The sequence below is a fragment of the Choloepus didactylus genome, chromosome 13 (assembly GCF_015220235.1).
Source record: "Choloepus didactylus isolate mChoDid1 chromosome 13, mChoDid1.pri, whole genome shotgun sequence".
Lineage (NCBI taxonomy): Eukaryota > Metazoa > Chordata > Mammalia > Pilosa > Megalonychidae > Choloepus > Choloepus didactylus.
In genome coordinates this window covers 16,001,148-16,020,694 of record NC_051319.1, presented here as the reverse complement: position 1 = coordinate 16,020,694, position 19,547 = coordinate 16,001,148, and the positions used below count along the sequence as shown (strand labels likewise).

The 19,547-nt window shown below is 37.6% G+C and overlaps 1 protein-coding gene across 1 annotated transcript in view; it reads right to left on the bottom strand.

The window, feature by feature from the left end:
* Positions 1-12,156: 12,156 nt before the first annotated feature.
* The window catches only part of JMY (junction mediating and regulatory protein, p53 cofactor), a 169,093-nt gene continuing 161,702 nt past the window's right edge, over positions 12,157-19,547 (bottom strand). Inside the window, exon 11 of the mRNA XM_037801231.1 lies at positions 12,157-12,413. The gene's annotated coding sequence lies outside the window, so the exon portion shown is untranslated. The remainder of the gene's footprint in view (positions 12,414-19,547) is intronic.

Sequence of the window (19,547 nt, the reverse complement as noted above, 5' to 3'; positions counted from 1 at the left end):
AAATATAAGAAATGCTTAAGAGGTATGTTGTGGGATGGCATTTTGAACATTTAATCTTTGCTTCTATCCTGACATTTTTTTTACTCCCTTCCCCACCCCTCACCTTTACCCCCACTCCCAACTCAGGCAACAGCCAAAACGATTTGTTCCCTTTGTCTTCAGGATTTGGTTGTGAGAAAGTCGTCTCCCTTCTTCTGAGTTTCTCATCCCAGATGGAATAATGACCACCCCTCCCCAACTTAAAAGGAAGAGGAGTCAAGGGAAATAAAATAATGAGTAGATATCACTAAGATGGGGCAAGCACTAACCCCTCCCCCAAAACATCAGACTTAGATGGGGGTTTGGAAGACAAATAAGTAAACTCCCCAGATAGGACTGGGGATCTCTGAGCAGAGGATTTGCTTTAGTTCCCCAGTTTTGCCTGTGGAGATGACAAGCCTTGCAGAACTCCCCTGGGCCAGCACCATGCAGTGCAGTGAGTAGAAACAGCAATGTGGTGTGTCTAGGCTAAGAGGGTCCCCAACAGTTTGGAGGGGCTCCAGAGTGGCAGAGGAAAGCATTTGAAAAGTCTCCCTGTCCCCCCACTCCAGCAGGTGCAGCTGTAGCTGACAAGAGAGCCAATGAGTCTGCACATAGGTGGGATGGAGCTCACGGAGTCCCCTGGCTGGTTATGGGACCAAAGATCAGATGGACATCTCGGTGGAGGCTGATGGAGAGAGGTTCCCACTGGCCCCTGGTCACTGTCTAAGCAAATGCCAACACAGATAGAGGCACACCAAGGACCAGAAACCGCCACCTGCAAATGCTTTGGCACTAGGAGAAACTTAGATGTAATGTGGGGAGAGAAGGTGTGGAGGGGAAACCCTAAAAGGCTGAGTTTATCTTGAATGGATGGAACAGTGCTTTTGCTGCAGGCAAAATAGGTATGTTGTAGAAGAACAACATTACATTGTTTGCATACCCTAGATGTGGCCTGAGAAAATATACCTGCTCCAAATACTTGGCAGGACTTGGTAACTGTCTAGAGGGTTCTAGGTTTTAGATGGTGGTTTGAAGATAAGTTGTGTTTGGGATATGTTGATTTTGAGGTGCTGCTTCTGGAGGTCTTATGTAAGCTTGGGAGAGAAGGGCTTAAGAAATAAATTGAGAAGTTACCAGAAAACATGTTTAGCAAAACCATGTGGAAATGACCACATTAAATTTCCATTTTTATTTTCATATCCAAAATTGCCTTGGGTCGGAACATTCACTGTGACTGGGAAATGCTTCTCGGTCATTACCACTCCTTTCATTCTTCATGTATTTTCCCTTCATGGCTACTGAAATAGCAGATATTTTATACAAAGAGAACATTCATCACAGCAGATTTTTGATTGAAGTTGAATCAGTTTCTTCCAATGAAAAAGCTACTGCCAGTGAGTAAATTAGGACTTTCTGGAAACTGCACCAACACTCAGTCCAACTCTGCTCTAGTTTTCAAACTACGGTTTGGCAGGGCCTGGCTGTCCCTAACCTCCTGCACACTCTCCTGCCGCCCTTTAGCACGGGGGCAAAGGCCTGAACCTACACAGGGCCGAGATGTTTCCCTGTGGATCATGATGTTCTTTCCTAGCCTTATCTGAACAGCGAGCCTGGTGCTGGTGCTTGTTTAGGGGAGACAAACATGCATTGTGGTGTAATTCAGCAGTGCTTTTGGCCCCATGAATTAACTGCTTGCCCAGAGCCATCTTTCAAACATGTTTTCTCGTCACACAGATTTCCCAGAATATCAGTTGCAGAGTTTGGCAGAATGACTAGGAAGATAACTTGAGGAAGACTTCAGGTCGTTAGAATCAACCCAAATGGAAGCAGCAACATCCGTGTTTCCTAAACCCCTGGGGGCTCCTGGGTCACCAGGTGATAGCTCTTGCCCAGAGGCATCCACCAAGTTGAGGCCAAGCTCTTCCCAGTGGTTATTGTCTTTCCCTGCCGAGCTGTTTTCCCCTTGCTCCTGCTGTGATGCAGCAAACAGCACCCTTTGTGTTTCAGACCTGCAGGTACCATGGATGGGTCTAATAGAGGTGTCCAACATTTCTCCCTTCACTGAGCACGGTGGGGGCAGAGGCCTGGTCTTGTCTGCAACCCATCTCTACCAGCAAGTCATGTAGATACACGTGTGCATGATGGCATAGTGTAAGAGTTTAAGAAATACTTGTTGAATGATTCAATTACTTGTTTAACAAGAGGATAATAAAATTACTGACCTTAAGTGTGGCATATACAATGTGTTACTAGCGATGCAAGAGTGTACTGAAATACAGTAGAGAGGAAATGAAAGTTTTAAAAAAAAAAAAAAAAATCCATTAATGACCTCAGTAAAGCTATGGCTATTTTGATGTGCATTTCAAAACAGGGAGAATTGCGGTGTGTACTTAAAAAACCAGACATGCTCCCTGCCCCTTCAAATCTCTTGAATTTAAATCATCCCCCATCACTGAGGTAAAGAGTATTTGGGCAACTGAATTGGATAATTAATTTTCTTCTCCATTTTCTTTTTATTTACTAATATAAATGTAGTCTTATAGTTATGTTTTCTTAAGAAACAGGAATACAATTGCTATTTCAAGTCACTTTCTCTTTTTATTTACTTTTCTTTTTATTAGTATACAAACTTGCCCTAGTGTCTCTTTCCTTGAAAAAAATATCTTCCCTTAAACTTTGCTATTGGTTGATTTCTCTCTTCTTAACTGTAAAACTTCTTGAAAGAATTGTATGCTCATGAAGTGTCTTCACCCCCTAACTTTACATTCACTCCTCAGACTGCTCTGGCCTCCCCACTACCACTCCACCAAAATTGCTCTCTCCACAATCACCAGTAACTCTCCATGCCGCCCTAACATGGAGCGCTTCCGCGCTGTCATCTTTCCGAACTTTCCTCCAACAACCAGCTGGGAATCTTTCTGTTGCACATGAAAGAAAAACCAACTCAAATTGACACAAACAAAACAGTAAGTTGCTTGTATTCCTTCTTTGATAAAGCTTCTTCCCTCTGAGACTTCTCTCTTCTTTCTGGCATTAACCAGATATTGGATTGGCTGAATTAATTTTATGATTAGCTCTTCTGTTGTTCATCTCTGACTGCCCCTTTTGAATCTGGTATTGAATTTGTAATTTCAACTATCAGTTTTTTAGTTTCTGTATCTTGTCAAAATATTCCTTTATATTGCAACACATTGTTTCATAGATGCAGTATTTTGCATTTTTTGATGAGTAATTTTATTTTTTTGTCTCCTAGTCTCTTAATTGTCACTGTTTTCTAAGTTTCATTCTTCAGTTTGTTTTGTGCCCTAGCCAAAGTTTGGAAACTTTCTGAAAATGTCCCTGTGATACTACATAATCTGTTCATAGTCTACAGCGGGACACTGCACATGGGTGGTGCTTTAGGTTAGGAGGTGCTTTTAGGTTAGGAGGTTAAGTGGGAGGCCAGCATTGTTATTTGATGAACTTTCCTTCTCCTCCCCCTCTACTCCAATACAAATGTCAACACTTGGAGGTCTTTTCTGGGAGTTGTATAAGCCTGGCCCTCTCAGAAACAGGCAGAAGGCAGCCAGGGGTCTCCTGGTTCTGATGGTAGGTTTTAACATAACCCTCCTAGTGTTCACCAATATCCTTGCCCTTCCTTCGTTCCTGCTATTTGAGTCCAGATCTTCTCTGGCTTATTTTATCCACAGAATGACCTCTAGTGTCTTGCAGTGCGAATGAGAACATGGGGTGTCTAATGGCTCCAATTCCAAACTTTACAGCCCTCTCCCATCTTTTCAACCTTATTCCTCAACCCCACTTTTCAAAGAACACAGTGCCTCCAAGGGCTCGGCTCCCTGGGGGGTTCTGGACAGCAGGAATTGGCTTGCTTCTCCAGAAGCTGCAGACTCAGGCCAGCTTCCTCCATTCAGCCAATGCATTCAACTTGCATGCCTCTTTCAAGCATCGCGACATTTTTGGTCCATAGTTTTCTCTTTTATTCTTTATCCCTTTACTGCTATGTTAGCAGAGCTTTGGGAGGGAGTATTGGTAAAGCATGTGTTCACTGGTGGTGTTTTTGTAAAAGTGTGATTTTTAGTATTGTGTTCCCACAGACAGAAAGTAGAAATTCTGCATTTTCAGTTGCACCCAATTCTTTCTCCAAAGAGTAAACAAGAAGGTAAGTTTTGTTAATTTAAAATGTTGCTTGTTGAATAACATTCATTTTGTGGCACGTGAATGTATCATATGAATTCCCAGTTTCTATTAAAGAAGGAAATGGATCTGATTATTGTTGCCTTTCCAGACTTGTCTGAGAGCATCTATTCTAGGACATTCTTACTCCTAAATTACCCACATCTTTTTGGTTCTTTGCAAGAATTTCTTCATCAAAGCTTCAAGAAAATAGTGGCTAACACTCACGAGGCTTACTGTGTGCCAGACACTCTTCTGTGCACTTTAAATATACTCATTTAATCCACACAACAACCATCCAAGATATGTATCACTGTTGTCTCCATTTTACAGATGATAAAGCTGAGGAACAGGCAAGTAATTTGCCCAAGTTCACACACCACATCCTTGCACTTAACCACTATGCCATGTGCTCTTAACCACTATGTTGCAGTATCTTTTTATCATTATTAATTTTATAAGATTTCCCGCCTACCTCCCCAAAGGACACTTATAATATTAAAACACTTAAAGCAAAAGAGTTTAACACACACATAGACACGCACTGCACACACGCATATGCAGCTAATCTAAAGGCATAGAGAATGGTGTAAACCAGAAGTCTACAATAAGTTGGTTTTTCCATTGGCGCACTCAAGTTGGCTGATTTCTTGCCAACTAATGAAAAAGTGAAACATGCTAGATTATATGGTTCTCATTGTTTTGTAGAGCAAGTATGCAAATTATTTTGAGGAGAAAAAAAAATTTGGCAACTGAATTCTGGAAGCAATTTCTGCAAATCAAATAGAGGAAGCTCTGGCTCAGAGTTTTAAAAGAAATCTTTTATTGTGAAATGTAAATTTATTCAAAAATGCATACGCATACATGTACAGCTCACCAAATTAATGTGAATAACCACATATAACAACCACTTGCTAAAGAAACAAAAAATGGACAGTAGCACAGGCGCTCTCAGTATGTCCAGTCATAAAGTTTTCCTTTCTCACCAAAAGCTATCCTGATATTTATGGTAATCATCATCTTACTTTAGTTTCAAATCCTAGTTTAGTTTTGCCTGTTTTTTACAGGACTGGAACCATATATTATGTATTCTTTCTCTCAATTTCTGCTAAATTCTGTCAGTGAGATTCATTCAAACTGTATGTATAGGTTATATCCATTCATTTTTATTGCTTTCTAGAACTCCATCATATAACTGTACCACATTTTATAAATACATCACAAGTTGTCCATTCACCAGTTTATGGACATTCAGGTTATTTTCAGTTGGTGACTATTATGAAATGCACATCTCTTGGTCCATGTATACACGTTTCAGTAGGGTATGCAATTACTGAGTCACAGGGTGAGTTTATATTCAACTTTTGTAGATAATGCCTAGCAGTTTTCCAAACTTGTACTGTTCTGATTAAGAATGTTGATGTGTGGAGGGTCAGACACGTACTGCCCATGTGCTTTCCAAATTAACACTTCTGGATGGAATTTAGATGTTGTCGAGATGGGGTTAGCATTTTGGGCAGACTGATGTTCAGGTGTAAAAGCATGGAATGAGCATGTGAAATGGAGATACCGGGGGAAAAAGATTGGAAAAGAGACAGACCAAAGTCTGCCCACCGAAAGCTTACTGCATTGGTGCATGTTTTCCTTAGCCAGTGTGGAGGCAGAATATCCAGGACTCTACTGAATGTACTGCAAAGGCTAGCCATGGGAAGTAGTCACAGGGAGAAACTTGGTAAAAAAAAAAAACAAAAAAAAAAAAACGATGCTCAATGACCTGAGTATATGGAGTCATTCACAGCAATAGCCAAGAGAAGATGAAGGCAGGGCTGCAGAAAAGAGGCAGGCGGTGGCTGTGATTCGAGGATGGACCAATACGGCCATGGTATGAGAATTAAAGGGTTAATATAGGTGAAGAAGTAGACAAATAATAGAATAAATAGGGAACAAAACAGATGGCTAGAAAGCTCCTCCATTGAGCCCATTCTCCAAATTCTCTTAACCCACCCTGTCCAACCCTTCATTTTATAGATGACTACATCTAGCCCCCCCCCCCCCATCATCTTGGTCCAAGGAACAAGCTGTTTAAGGTGAAAGGAAAAGGAAATGGAAAAGGAAAAAAAATCAAGTCACTTAACCCCAGGTGGTGAATCTCCTCATGTTGGGACGTGATAGGTCCTAATAATAAAAAATCAGCAACAAAAATTTGATGTAACCAAAGGTACAAAACTGGCTTTGGCTGCCTGGAGTGAAGATGGGAACCTGAGTCTGTCCTCAGGGGCTGGCTGGGCAGCAACTGGGACCTGAGTCCCTTACAGGACCATTTGCCCTCAGACATGGGCCTCTTGTGTTAGGGAGACTGCATCAAGTCGGCTTCAGGGGAGGACATCCACCTGGGCTCTAGTCAAGCTAGTCCCACATTTAACTGTCGAGCTGAAAATACCACCCCCATTTAAATGATCACAAATTGACTACTAAAAAGAAGGGCATTCAAATACCTTCCAATTTTGAAGTTCAGCATTTCCAAACTATGTGGATATTTACCCAAAAGGCATGACTAAGGCTGTTACTAGCACAAATAAAGCTGCCATTGTACTTCATAAAAAATAGCTGTCAGACAGGGGTGGATAATACCTGAATCCTGCCTACATGTTACACTTTATAACAAATGTACAACTTGCTATGCTCTTCCTTATTTGAAATGAAGTAGATATATTTACTACCAGTGCTATTTTAAACAAACAAAATCAGGTTAATTCAAATAAATATCCTTTATTAAAGAAAAAAAAAGGGAATATTGTTAAGCACCAAAACTGTATGTTGTTACACTGCATGTACAAGAGAAAGGTGATTGCAGTACTTGGTGGACAAGTACTTAAACTATGAAGTCATGAGTGTAAAAAACATGAAATACAAAGCAATACAAATTACAATGCAGGAAATTGCACTAAAGAGCAAAAGGCAACATTCAAAACAATTACTGGAGATTCCATAGTATTGCTATAAATGCTTGCTTAGGTTTTTCTTTGTACTTTTAATACTTTAGAATGTTAACTGAGCATATTTAAGTATTGGAAATTTGCAAGAATTGGTGTTTACAATACACTGTGCACACTGTCCATTTAATGTAACAGTGTTAAAGCCATCCTTAAAAGCCAAGCACAATGTGCTAGTGTTTTGCTTCTACCTTTATAATATTGCACACAACTAGTAAATGGTGAATCAATTTGTGATTAAAATTTTCATTTATCCAGAAAAGCAAAAAAAGATGTCAGTTTCATTAGCCTATTCAGGCTTTATTCATGCAAAATGATCTGCAGCCTTTCATTTTTCATAAACTACATATTATGGTTTCATACTTGGCAAGACATACAGTACAATGAGAAATTCAGTGAGAGAGTGGGAATTCTGTCAAAAGGTGAAGTGAGAAGTCACTGTGTGGGCTACACTGTCTACCCCTCTTGGTTAACAAATGAAGGGAAAATGCCACTTTGTGATTATGGAGACTTCTTTAGAATCAATGTATATTCATATTAGGAAAAGTGGGACTAATTTGTTACAACCTTTGATAATTGACTGTAGAACATGCAAGTAAAAAAAACCTTCCCTTGTTAACACAACTCTATAACCAACACCCATACCTTTTGTTTACATCTAAATATCAGCTTTCAAGGTCTTTCCTACCCCACACATAATTCCCCATATTGAGCCTCTCTTAGCTGTACCTGACTTTAAAAAAAATCTTCCCCTAACCCTAAAAACAAATGACTGCTTTGAGATTCAGTATGAAACAACATTCATAAAAGATTTAACATGTCAACCTCAGAGGTATTTCCTGTACATGCACCTTAAAGTGTCATAATAAATGTGTCAGTAGAAGGGGAGAAACATTTCTAAATCTGGAATTCTAAGTGAATGTTTCCAGGATCCGAGAGATTTCAATCAATTAAATTGTACATATACCAAACTGCACATTTACTGTGGGCAAAACAGAAAAATTTTGAATAAACATGTTCAAAAGAACTCAATGAACAAACATTTAACACGCACGCACATACACACACACACACACACACACACACACACACAATCCAGACTCTCCCACGTTTAAAAACCTCTGTTTGCATACGTGATAGTTTAGGCAGCAATATAAACTCATTTTGTAGGAAAAACTTTTAAATTACACTATATTTATAGGATAAAAAATACCATTGCTTATTTTACAAAGCAATTAAGCAGAGACTCTTCTTAATGTGCACTAAACTAAGGGCTAACTAAAGAGCACTTTGCAGGAAAGTTCAGAAATAACTACTGAATTGACCAGTAGCATGAAATAAATGCAATGTGCTCCAACAGTAAGGTGCTTCCACTTTCTTACCTCTCTTCCATCTGAAATAAAACTTGCTGGTCAGTGTAACATTAAGCATAGTTCTTTTTCTATGCTAAGCAATATATGGGAAATAAAATCTGTTTACAATGCACATTTAATTTATATTATTTAAATTCAGTGCAAGAATTAGGTAAAACTTAAGGTTTCTGCTTTCACTATCAAATGGTTGCATACATCTGCCATAGTTTTGAAATGTTTTAGATGTTCAAGGGCAAAAGGATTTTTTTTTAAACAAATAATCTGGTAAAGTACATGAAATTTCAACTCCCTGATAAGGTCTTTAAGGACCCAATAGTACTTTACAGGTTGGTATCCCATGTTAACTGCATAATAACTTAATCATAAAGCTTAAAAAAACCCTTGTATTTAGCGAAAGAAAAAGCATGCCTTAGGTTAAAAGCAATGACTTAAATTTATACAAAGATACTCAATGAATCCAACTTAAAAATGGATTTTTTAGGGAATGTATAGATTCAATGTATTAACTGTATAGTGATCGCATTCCAAAGAAAGGATGCTGTTCATTCATTTTTGTTCTACTAATTTAAGAGTTAAAATTCTTAGCATCTGTTACGGCCAAAGTGTACTTCGCATTTTAACATATTTTATGGCATAGACTAGCCATGCCATGTGTTACCTAATATTACTACATAGTTCAGCTTTGTAGAAACAAGCCCTCTCCCCCCATCCACCCACCCATTATACAGAGTAAATCAAAGTGCTGAAATTTGTCTATGGTTTCATGTCATGAGAAAGCCCCAATGTTGAAATAGTACACCTCATCAACTGTTACAGCTGGGTCAAAAAATTTCTTTAAAATTGCATTTTATAGAAATCTTCCAGTTCCACAATGAAGTAACTATGTAGTGACGATTTTTATGCTGCTCACAAACTCAATAAACCTAAAAATGTCAGAAAAGCAAAAAACAAACAAAAAAACTCTTTAGCCACGCATTTTCTCATACTGCTACACTGTAGTACTACTAGGATTTTAAAGCATTAAAAATACTTTTTCTACACATGCTATGTTGGTTAGTCATAATTTTGGTTGCATTAATAAGAGAAATATTTGAAATTGACGTTCAAGTGAGCAGTAACGTTAACCTCAAAACATCCTCAAGTCATCAACTACTTGTTTTCCTGTTTTAAATATATTGCAATTGAGACTAGACTGGTAAATTCTAAATTGATTCAGCATAAACAAGCAGCTGTTTGTGGATTCTTAATACAGAAATGATACATTAACAGTAATATAACTGTCAAAGATTTTGAGCCATACAAAAGTACAGGCAAGTTTGGAACTAGAAACATGATCATCTGTAAGTAACATAACTAAATAATACAAATTTAATACTAAAGCCAAAGATTCTCATTTTATTAGGGGCAAGAAAAACAGAAATTTAACTGTGCTTATATAATGTTATGTTGGGTTCTGAAACAGCTTTAAAATTAACATGAGGGTTTAATTGGTAATCTCATCTTGATGCACTAGTGGACCCTTGCTAGTTGAGTAAAAACTCTATAAAGATTTATGACCTGCAATGATATTCAATTTGTGGAATTAAAGAACCCAAATCTCAAAGCAGGGAAATGGGTGTGTAAGAAAGGTTTTACAGGAGAATGAGCACAGTCGGCTGCCAACAAGGCTCTGCTGTAACCCGTTCACCTTGAAGTCTGGGGTATGCCTCATGGAGTGCTGTAATGAGTGTGCTGAGAGCTGTGGATGCATTCCTTCAAGGTTTAATAGAGTTCTGCAAACCCTCCATTATTTGCTAGACTTACTATACAACATGACTCAGGATGACAGACCACAGGACCCTTTTATGAGTGAATCTGTCTTATAATGGAACCCATTGTAACACTAAATGGGGTAACAATACCCTCTCAACATATGAAAGTTCCAGTGTCTTTGCTGTTAATTTAATACTAGATCTTCCTGCTTTTTTCTAAACCTTAATAAATGAAAAAACTTCGATTTTGCAAAATTAACCCAAAGGCATAAAATACATGATTTTTTAAAGCTTTGAAAATCTGCTTAAATAAGTCAAATATATTAACAATCAAACCAATCATTCTTTGGGTGAAAAAGCATTCTTTAGTGCTTACTGAAGGTATACAGGAAAATATATTTCCTCCCCAGATCTTGGGATGAAGATTAAGTTTATATCTTAGATCTGTATTTTCTACTCTTCCCAGACAAAATGTAAGTCTTGGAAATAATGCTGGGAATAAGACCAATATATTGTGAAAATGCTATGGGCAAAGCTCCTACTTTCAGCAATAAACATACTGTCGTTTTTAGCTACTACCAGAAAATTATTTTAAATACTTCAGAATTATTTTAAAGGAAATAGCATTTAAAAATGACAAAGCTGTGAGCATTTCCTTTTCCTCCAGAAAACCAATTTATATACATTGGAAAGCTTTTACTCCAGTACTCCTTTCTAGGTCTAGGCCAGACAATTGCCTCATAAGAAATAAAGTTCTTTTTGATACTGCAGTCCTTAACTCCCTCCATATAAAGGTCAATATCTACCTTATACAGAATTATACTCTACAGAGTACTGTAATCTGGGTCCAACATGTCTACCTTTCATTCAAACCCAGAACTGTTCTGCTAAAAGTCCATAATAGTGTCATTCAAATACAAATATATCCTTCACGACTCCTTCACAGCAAAAACAGCACGTAAAAACTACCTAAATATTTTTAAAATTTAGCAACAATAATAAAGACTACTCCAAAATTCCACTCAAGGCATTTGAAAATAGTGAAATGCCACTTGAGGAGGCTTTTCTGCCCATGTACTTTCCCTATCTTCGTAGAGCACTCATTTTTCACATGGAGCATACAAATAAAAACTAAAATGGTGCGTGATGATAAACAGACTTAAGAACTGTATCCCTATTATTGAATCTTCATTTTTGATTCTCAATAGGAAAGTCATGTGAGTTATAGTAATCAAGTAACAGTTCAAACAAAAAGACCAAAAATAATTTGAAATATCAAAATACAAAGTATTGCTTCTCATAAACAAAGATGCACATAAAATTGAAACTATTATAAATTCAGAATTGTGAAGAGCTATTTAAAAGCATGGAAATTTGTACTTCAAAACATTACAAAGTGTTAAGACTGTGGCCTTCTAAAATTATGCCATGTTAAATGTGTCATGTTGTGGTAAACACATTAATAGGTGTATCTCCGTAGTTATGTAGCTTTTCAGATGTTGTTGAACATCTTTATGAAAATTCCTTTGGAGCAGTGAGGAAATTTTAAATGCATTTCCAAATGATTTTCTTTCAATTCCTGTCCTACAATTATCATGATAAACTTGTTTTTCAGAGTATCACACTATTTATAAAAGTTGATATGGAAGAAGCTCTGTATTTTTCAAGCAGATGACTTTTCAGTGCACTGAACAATGGATCTCAAAGCAGTCCCAATACAGCTCACAGCAGATCTCTAGTCAACCCAGTGTTTTCCCAACTCACAGCTACATCCAGATTAACTGGTAACTACAAGGATGTAAATGGAGGGTGAAGGTGGGGGTGGGGAGGTGCTAAAAAAAAAAAAAAAGAGAGAAAAAAAGAAGGCCTTTTCTTCATTGCAGTTAACACTGCATATCTAAAACTCATGGTAATTACTATCTGTTGGAATGACTGGAAGAAGGATGACCTGCCAATTGTGCTTCTTTTTTTTCACCATTGAACCAATACAATTTGGATCCAATATAAATCCAATTATGGAAACAAGTATATAAAATTTTGTTCTCCAAAAGAATAAGGACCCATCTTCAAGAGTAGATATTTTCTTCTTTCTGTTAAGTTACCTGTTTACAAACAAAATAATATAATATATTAGGAAAAAAAAAAGATATTTTATTGTCCCCTCCCACCCTTTGCAATATACAGGTCAAACACTAATGGTTTTTTGTGCCCAAGTTAAAATTTTCTTATAAATATCCATTTATACAGAAATGGTGTGGAGGAAAGACTTTTTTTTTTTTTTTTAAAGGATATGTTTGTATTCTTAAAGCAAGAAAACTGAAAACAAAATAATTTGAAACAGATACTGGCAGCTTATGTTAAATGGTATCTTCAAAATTCACTATAGAGAATATTTCTTGTTACATTGATATTGTGGGCTAATATTGTCTTTAAATGGATGCTTTATCAGCACTTTTTTGTTGTTCAAAGTAGCTGTGTTTGAGATATATGAACTTACCCATGGCACAGAAGCACATATATAAAATATCTCTTTTTCAGGTAAAAGATACATGAATAAGTTATCAATTTAATTTATTATGGTTTTGCATAATCTAATACTGGAGCCACTTGAGACTACAGAGCACATGAAATGTGGCTATTGTGATGAAGAAACTGAATTTTTATATTTTTAGATTACTTAAATTTAAACAAAACTTCTGAAGCAGTATAAAATATTTTTCCATTAAATACAATCTTATTGTTTTGGTAGGAAGTTTTACTTTAACCGCAGAGTATTTAGTATCTGGATGTACTGTAAGTATAAAAGACACACTAGATTTCTAAGTCTTAGTAGAAAGTACGAAAAAATGTAAACTATGTCATTACTTTTTTATATACATGTTTAAAGATATTTTGGATAGACTGTGTCAAATAAAATACTACTAAAACCAAATTTACCTGTTTCTTTTTTATGTCACTGTTAGAAATTTTAAAATTACAAAACTGTCTCACATTATATTTCTATTGGATAATGCTGTTCTAGTTCAAAGAACAATAATGTTGTTACAGAATCAAGAAACTTGACAGAAAATTAAATTTAATAGGAAATACAAATTATAGCCTTTATAGCAATTTATACAGAATTATCAAAAGTTCAGAGCCTTTGAAAATTATTCTCCAAGACCACAAGGCAGTTAATAGATAGCTCCTTTATCACTGCCTGCTCAGATGGTGGGGATTACAACTAGTCTATGGATTGTTTCTTGCCTATGATACATTCAGTCTTTTAAAGGTGACTTTTGGGAAGATTGTGGGAAGATGGCAAAACAGAAAGTTCTATGAATTAGTCTCTCTACCAAAACAACTATTGAACTGGCAGGAACTGTCTGAATCCCCTATTTTGGAACTCTAGAGTCTAGTGGAACACTGTGCAGCATGCAGGGAAGACTTGGGCAAATAGGCTGGTAAATTGTGGTAAACGCTGGTGAATCTCCCCCTCTGTGCAGTGGCTACCATGCTTCAGATGCATGGCAGGCAGCAGTAGGGAATGCAGCCCCAGCTGCTCGTGCAGCTTGATTGTGCCAGGGTGGGATATAAGGATCTAGTCCTCCAAAATCCCGGGGAATGTGGTCTAATTGTTAACTACTGCTTTTGATCAGCTACTTCAGATTGCTAGGCGCTGGCTCTGTGGACATCCACTGTTCCAACCCCCTCAAGGCAAAAGCATCAGAAATCTTAAAAGACTTAAGAAAGATGCTTAAAGTCCTTTTTTCTCTCAATCTTTTCTCTTTCCATACCCCATTTGGAAGCAAAAATAGTTTGGAAAAGTAAAAAACTGAGGGCTCCAGCCTTCAACAAACTTAGCAATCAAAGTTGACTGGGAGACCAGATTTGCAGAGTAACAATAACCTAATACCCAAAATGTCCAATTCTCAAGAAGAAATTACAAAACAAAGAAACAGGAAAGTATGGCCCATTCATAGGAAAAGAATTTGTCAGAAACCATCCCTAAGGAAGCTGATACATCGGAATTATCAAACATTTTAAAGAACTGTCTGAAATACATTCAATGAGCTACAGGAATCGTATACAAAGAACTAAAGGAAATTAGGAAAATGATGCCTGAAACAAGATAAAGAAAGATAAATTATAAAAACGAACCAAAGTACAGAAATAGAAATGAAAAACTCACTAGATGGATGTAACAGCAGATTTGAATAGGGAGAAGAAAGGATCAGTGAAACTAAATATAACTGAAATTATCCAGTTTGAGGCATGTAAAGAAAAAATAGGAAAAATGAACACATACTGAGGGACCTGTGCATTTTTGGAATCCCACAAGGACAGAGGGAGAGAGAAAGCGGCAGGAAAAGTATTTGAAGAAATAATGGCCTAAAACTTCCCCAAATCTAATGGAAGACATGAATATACAAATCTCAAAAGCTCAATTCCAAACAGGACAGATTCTAAGAGATCTACACCATGACACATTATAGTGAAATTGTCAAAATCCAACAACAAGAAGATTTTGAAAGCGGCAAGAGAGAAGCAACTTGTCACATAAAGGGATCCCCAGTAAGACTAATGGTGGATTTCTCATCAAAAATCATGAAGGCCCAGAAGACAGTGGGATGGCTTATTTAAAGTCCTTAAAGAAAACACTGTCAACTAAGAATTCTACATCTGGCAAAATTATCCATCAAAACTGAAATTAAGTTATAGATAAACAAAACCTGAAAGAGTTCATTACCAAAAGTCCAGCCCCACAAGAAATGTAAATGGGAGTCCTTCTGGCTGAAATAAAAGGACACTAGACAGTAACTCATAAATATAACTACATAAGTAAACATAAAACCCTGTACTATTGTACTTTTAGTTTGTATCTGCCCCTTCCACCCCAATATGATTCAACAGACAAATGTGTAAAATAACATTTAAAATCTATGTTAATCAGCATACAATGTATTAAGATGTAATCTGAGAAAATAATATAAAGGAGGAGTGATGTATATAGAAGTAGAGCATTTGTATACCACTGAAATTAGGTTGGTACTAGTTAAAATGTTAATTGTGATTACAAAGGTAACCACTAAGAAAATAATGAAAAAATAGAGAAAAAAGAAGGGAATTCAATGGTGCACTACAAAAGGGCAACTAAATACTCTCCACAAGAGCTGACACAGAGAGAGAGACACTGTGCCAGTTTGAATGTATTGTGTCCCCCAAACGCCATTATCTCTGATGTATTCTTGTGTGGGCAGATGTTACCCGTTTTGATTAGATTTCTTTGAGTGTTTCTTTAGAGATGCGCCCCACCCAACTGTAGGTGATAACTCTGATGAGATAATTTCCATGGAGGCGTGGCCCCACTCATTTAGGGTGGGCCTTGATCAGTGGAACAAATAAATGAGCTGATGAGCAGGGGCAAGTCAGTGAAGTTGTGAGTGATGCTTTGAAAAGGAGCTACAGCCAAGAGGGACACTTTGAAGAAAGCACAGAAGCTGCAGATGAGAGACAGTTTGGAGATGGCCATTGAAAGCAGACTCCTGCTCTGGAGAAGCTGAGAGAGGACAAATATCCCAAGTGCAACTAAGAGTGACATTTTTGAGGAACTGCAGCCTAGAGAGGAACGTCCTGGGAGAAAGCCATTTTGAAACCAGAACTTTGGAGCAGACGCCAGCCACATGCCTTCCCCACTAACAGAGATTTTCCGGACACCATTTGCCATCCTCCAGTGAAGGTACCCAATTGCTGCTGTGTTACCTTGGACACTTTATGGCCTTAAGACTGTAACTGTGTAACCAAATAAACCCCCTTTTATAAAAGCCAATCCATCTCTGGTGTTTTGCATTCTGGCAGCATTAGCAAACTAGAACAGACGCTTGGAGAGAAAACGCCGAGAGAGATGCTGGAGACAGCCATTGAAACCAGACGTTTGGAGTTGCTAAACTAAGAGATGAAGCCCGAGTTTGCCCCGAAGAAGCTAAGTGAGAACCCACAAATGCTTAAAGAGAAGGCCACTGGAATCCAAAACTGAAAGCAATGCAACTTGGAGCAAAGGAACAGCAGACGCCAACCACACGCCTTCCCAGCTGACAGAGGTGTTCCAGACGCCATCGACATCTTCTCAGTGAAAGTTCCTCTTGTTGATGCCTTAGTTTGGACACTTTTATGTCTTAGAACTGTAAATCTGTAATCTAAAAAATCCCCTTTATAAAAGGCAATTCATTTCTGGTATTTCGTATAACGGCAGCTGTAGCAAACCGGGAACGACAACCAATGGGTCAAAGACGAAATCAAAGGAAGTATCTTGAGATGAATGAAAACAAAAACACAACATAGTAAAAATCATGAGGTGCAGCAAAGGCAGTACTCAGAGCTCTAAATGCCTATGTTAAAAAAGATCACAAATCAATAACCTAAGTTCACACCTAAAGAAACTAGAAGAACAACTAAAACCCAAAGTTAGTAGAAGGAAACAATAAATATCAGAGCAGATATAAATGAAATAAAGAATAGCAAAACAATAGAGAGAATCAATGAAACCAAAAGTTTTTTGAAAGGATAAATAAAATTGACAAACCTTTAGCCAGAATGGCAAAAAAAAGACACAAATAATTAAAACCAGGAATAAAACTGAGGACATTATTACCAGCCTTACAAAAATAAAAAAGATTGTAAGAGGTACAATGAAAAATTACATGCCAACCAATTAGAAAACCTGGGTGAAATGAACCAATTCCTTGAAATATTTAAATTACCTAATCTGAGGCAAGAAGAAATAGAAAATCTCACCAGACCTGTAACATGTAAAGAAACTGTATCAGTAATCTAAAACTTCCCAATAAAGAAAAGTCCAGTACTGGATAGTTTCACTGTTGAATTCTACTGAACATTTAGAGAAGATTTAACACCAATCCTTCTCTCAAACTCTTCCAAAAAAATAGAAGAGGGATTAACTTCCTAACTCATTCTATGAGGCAAGCATTATCCTGATAACAAGGCCAATTATCCTCATAATAAGACCAAAATCTCTTATGAATATATATGCAAAAGTCCTAAACAAAATACTGGCAAGCTGAATCCAACAGTATATTAAAAGGATTATACACCATGGCCAAATTATTCCAGGAATGCAAGAATGGTTCAATCTTTCCCCTTAGGATCAGGAACAAGACACTGTTATTCAACACTGTACTGGATGTTCTAGCCAGAGCAATTAAAAAAGAGAAAAGGCATCCAAACTGGAAAGGGAGAAGTCAAACTCTCCCTATTTGCAGACGACATGATCCTATATATAGGAAATCCCAAAGAATCTACAAGAAAGCTACAGTTGCAGGGTACAAGATAAACATACAGAAGTCAGTTGGCTATTTTTACAATAGTAATGAACAATCTGAAAAGGAAATCAAGAAAACAATTCCATTTACAATAGTATGTCAACACAGTACTTAGGAATAAATTTAACCAAGGAGGTGAAAGACTTATACACTGAAAACTACAAAACACTGCGAAAAGAAATTAAGTTAGACCTACATAAATGGAAAGATAACCCATGTTCATGGACTGAAAAATTTAAGATGTCAATATTTCCTAAAATGAACTACAAATTCAATGCAATTCCTATCAAAATTCCAGGTGCATTTTTGCAGAAATGGAAAAGCTGATCCTCAAATTCATATGGAATTGCAAGAGGTCCTGAATACCCAAAACTATGTTGAAAAAGAAAAACAAAGTTGAAGGACTCACACTTCCCTGTTTCAAACCTTACAACAAAGCTATAGAAATTAAAACAGTGTGGTATTGTCATAAGGCTAGACATACAGACCAATGGAATAGAATTGAGAATCCATAGCAAATACACACATCTATGGCCGGTTGATTTTCAACAAGGGTGCCAAGTCCATTCAATGGGGAAGTAAGTTTCTTCAAAAAACGGTTCTGGGACAACTGGAAATTCACATGCTAAAGAAGGAATGTGGACCCCTACTTTTAACTATATACAAAAATTAACTGAAAATGGATGAACAACCTAAAATAAGAACTAACACTAAAAAAAATCTTTATAAGAAAACATATGGAAATAGCTTCAAGACCTTGTAGTGGGCAATGGATTTTTAGATTTTACACCAAAAGCACAAGCAACAACAACAAAAAAAGATAAAAAGAACTTCTTCAAAATTAAAAACTTTTGTGCAGAGAGCACGTCAAAAACATGGCAACATAAACAACTGCTGGAAACTTCTCTCTAGAGTCAATGAAAACAATGACAATTATGAATTGTTTTAAACTCTGGAGGAGGATATAGACTGGAAAAGGACCCTACAAATGCCAAATTGAAGAAAGAAAAGAAATATGAGGTAGGACCTTTGTCCCAGACCAGCCATTCCTCTCCTCTCCCCCTCACTAGGTCTCAGTGTGGGAAAGCCACAGAATTAGCAGACAGCACCCCTCCCACCACAGACAGACTATAAAATCTCTCACACTACCCCGTTTGAAGTCCCAGGAACAGGGGAGAACATCTCAAGGTCCAGGTCAGTGAGGGAAAAAGAGACTGAGAAAACATGGACAGAACATCTTTCCAGCCCTGGGTCTAAAAGCCCTCCTCTACCCTTGGGGGAAGCAGCAGCTGACGGCCATTTCCTTGCCTTGGGGACAGCGGGAAAACTTTGCCACAGGTGGAGCCCCATATTGAGCCAGATTTTGGCCAGCAAAGTGAAAGCATAGGAATCCTGCAGATTCAGCTCACCTGTCTACAGAAGCAGCCTCTGAGAATGATTAAGTTATTGAACAGCATAATCTGCTGGACAGTCCAGAAGGTGCAAGGGAAATGAAACTTTGAAAAAGATGCTTCAAACCCTTTCTTAGGACCACAGGAGCTGATCTACATGCCCTGCACAGAAAACCAGTCCTGTTTTGGCTGAGAAATATGGAAGACCCAACTGTTAAAGCAGGACTATAAAACAAATCCAGGTATTGCGGGCCGGCAGAAAACAACACCATCAGAAGCTAGGAGATTTCTATTTCCACACACAGTGAACTTGCCAGGGTGCCCAGTGCCTACCTCACTTCCCTGTGGCAGGCCATGGTGGGCGCCTGGTTTTGGGGGGAAGACTGGAGAAACAGAGCCAATCTGACATCTGGCCAGTGAAAGAAACAAAGAAAAGATAGAAATTAACAACAACCAACAAGAAAACCCTAAGCAAAAGAGAGAAAACAACCTCCAGAATAAACTAATCAAGAAAATCAGATGCCTA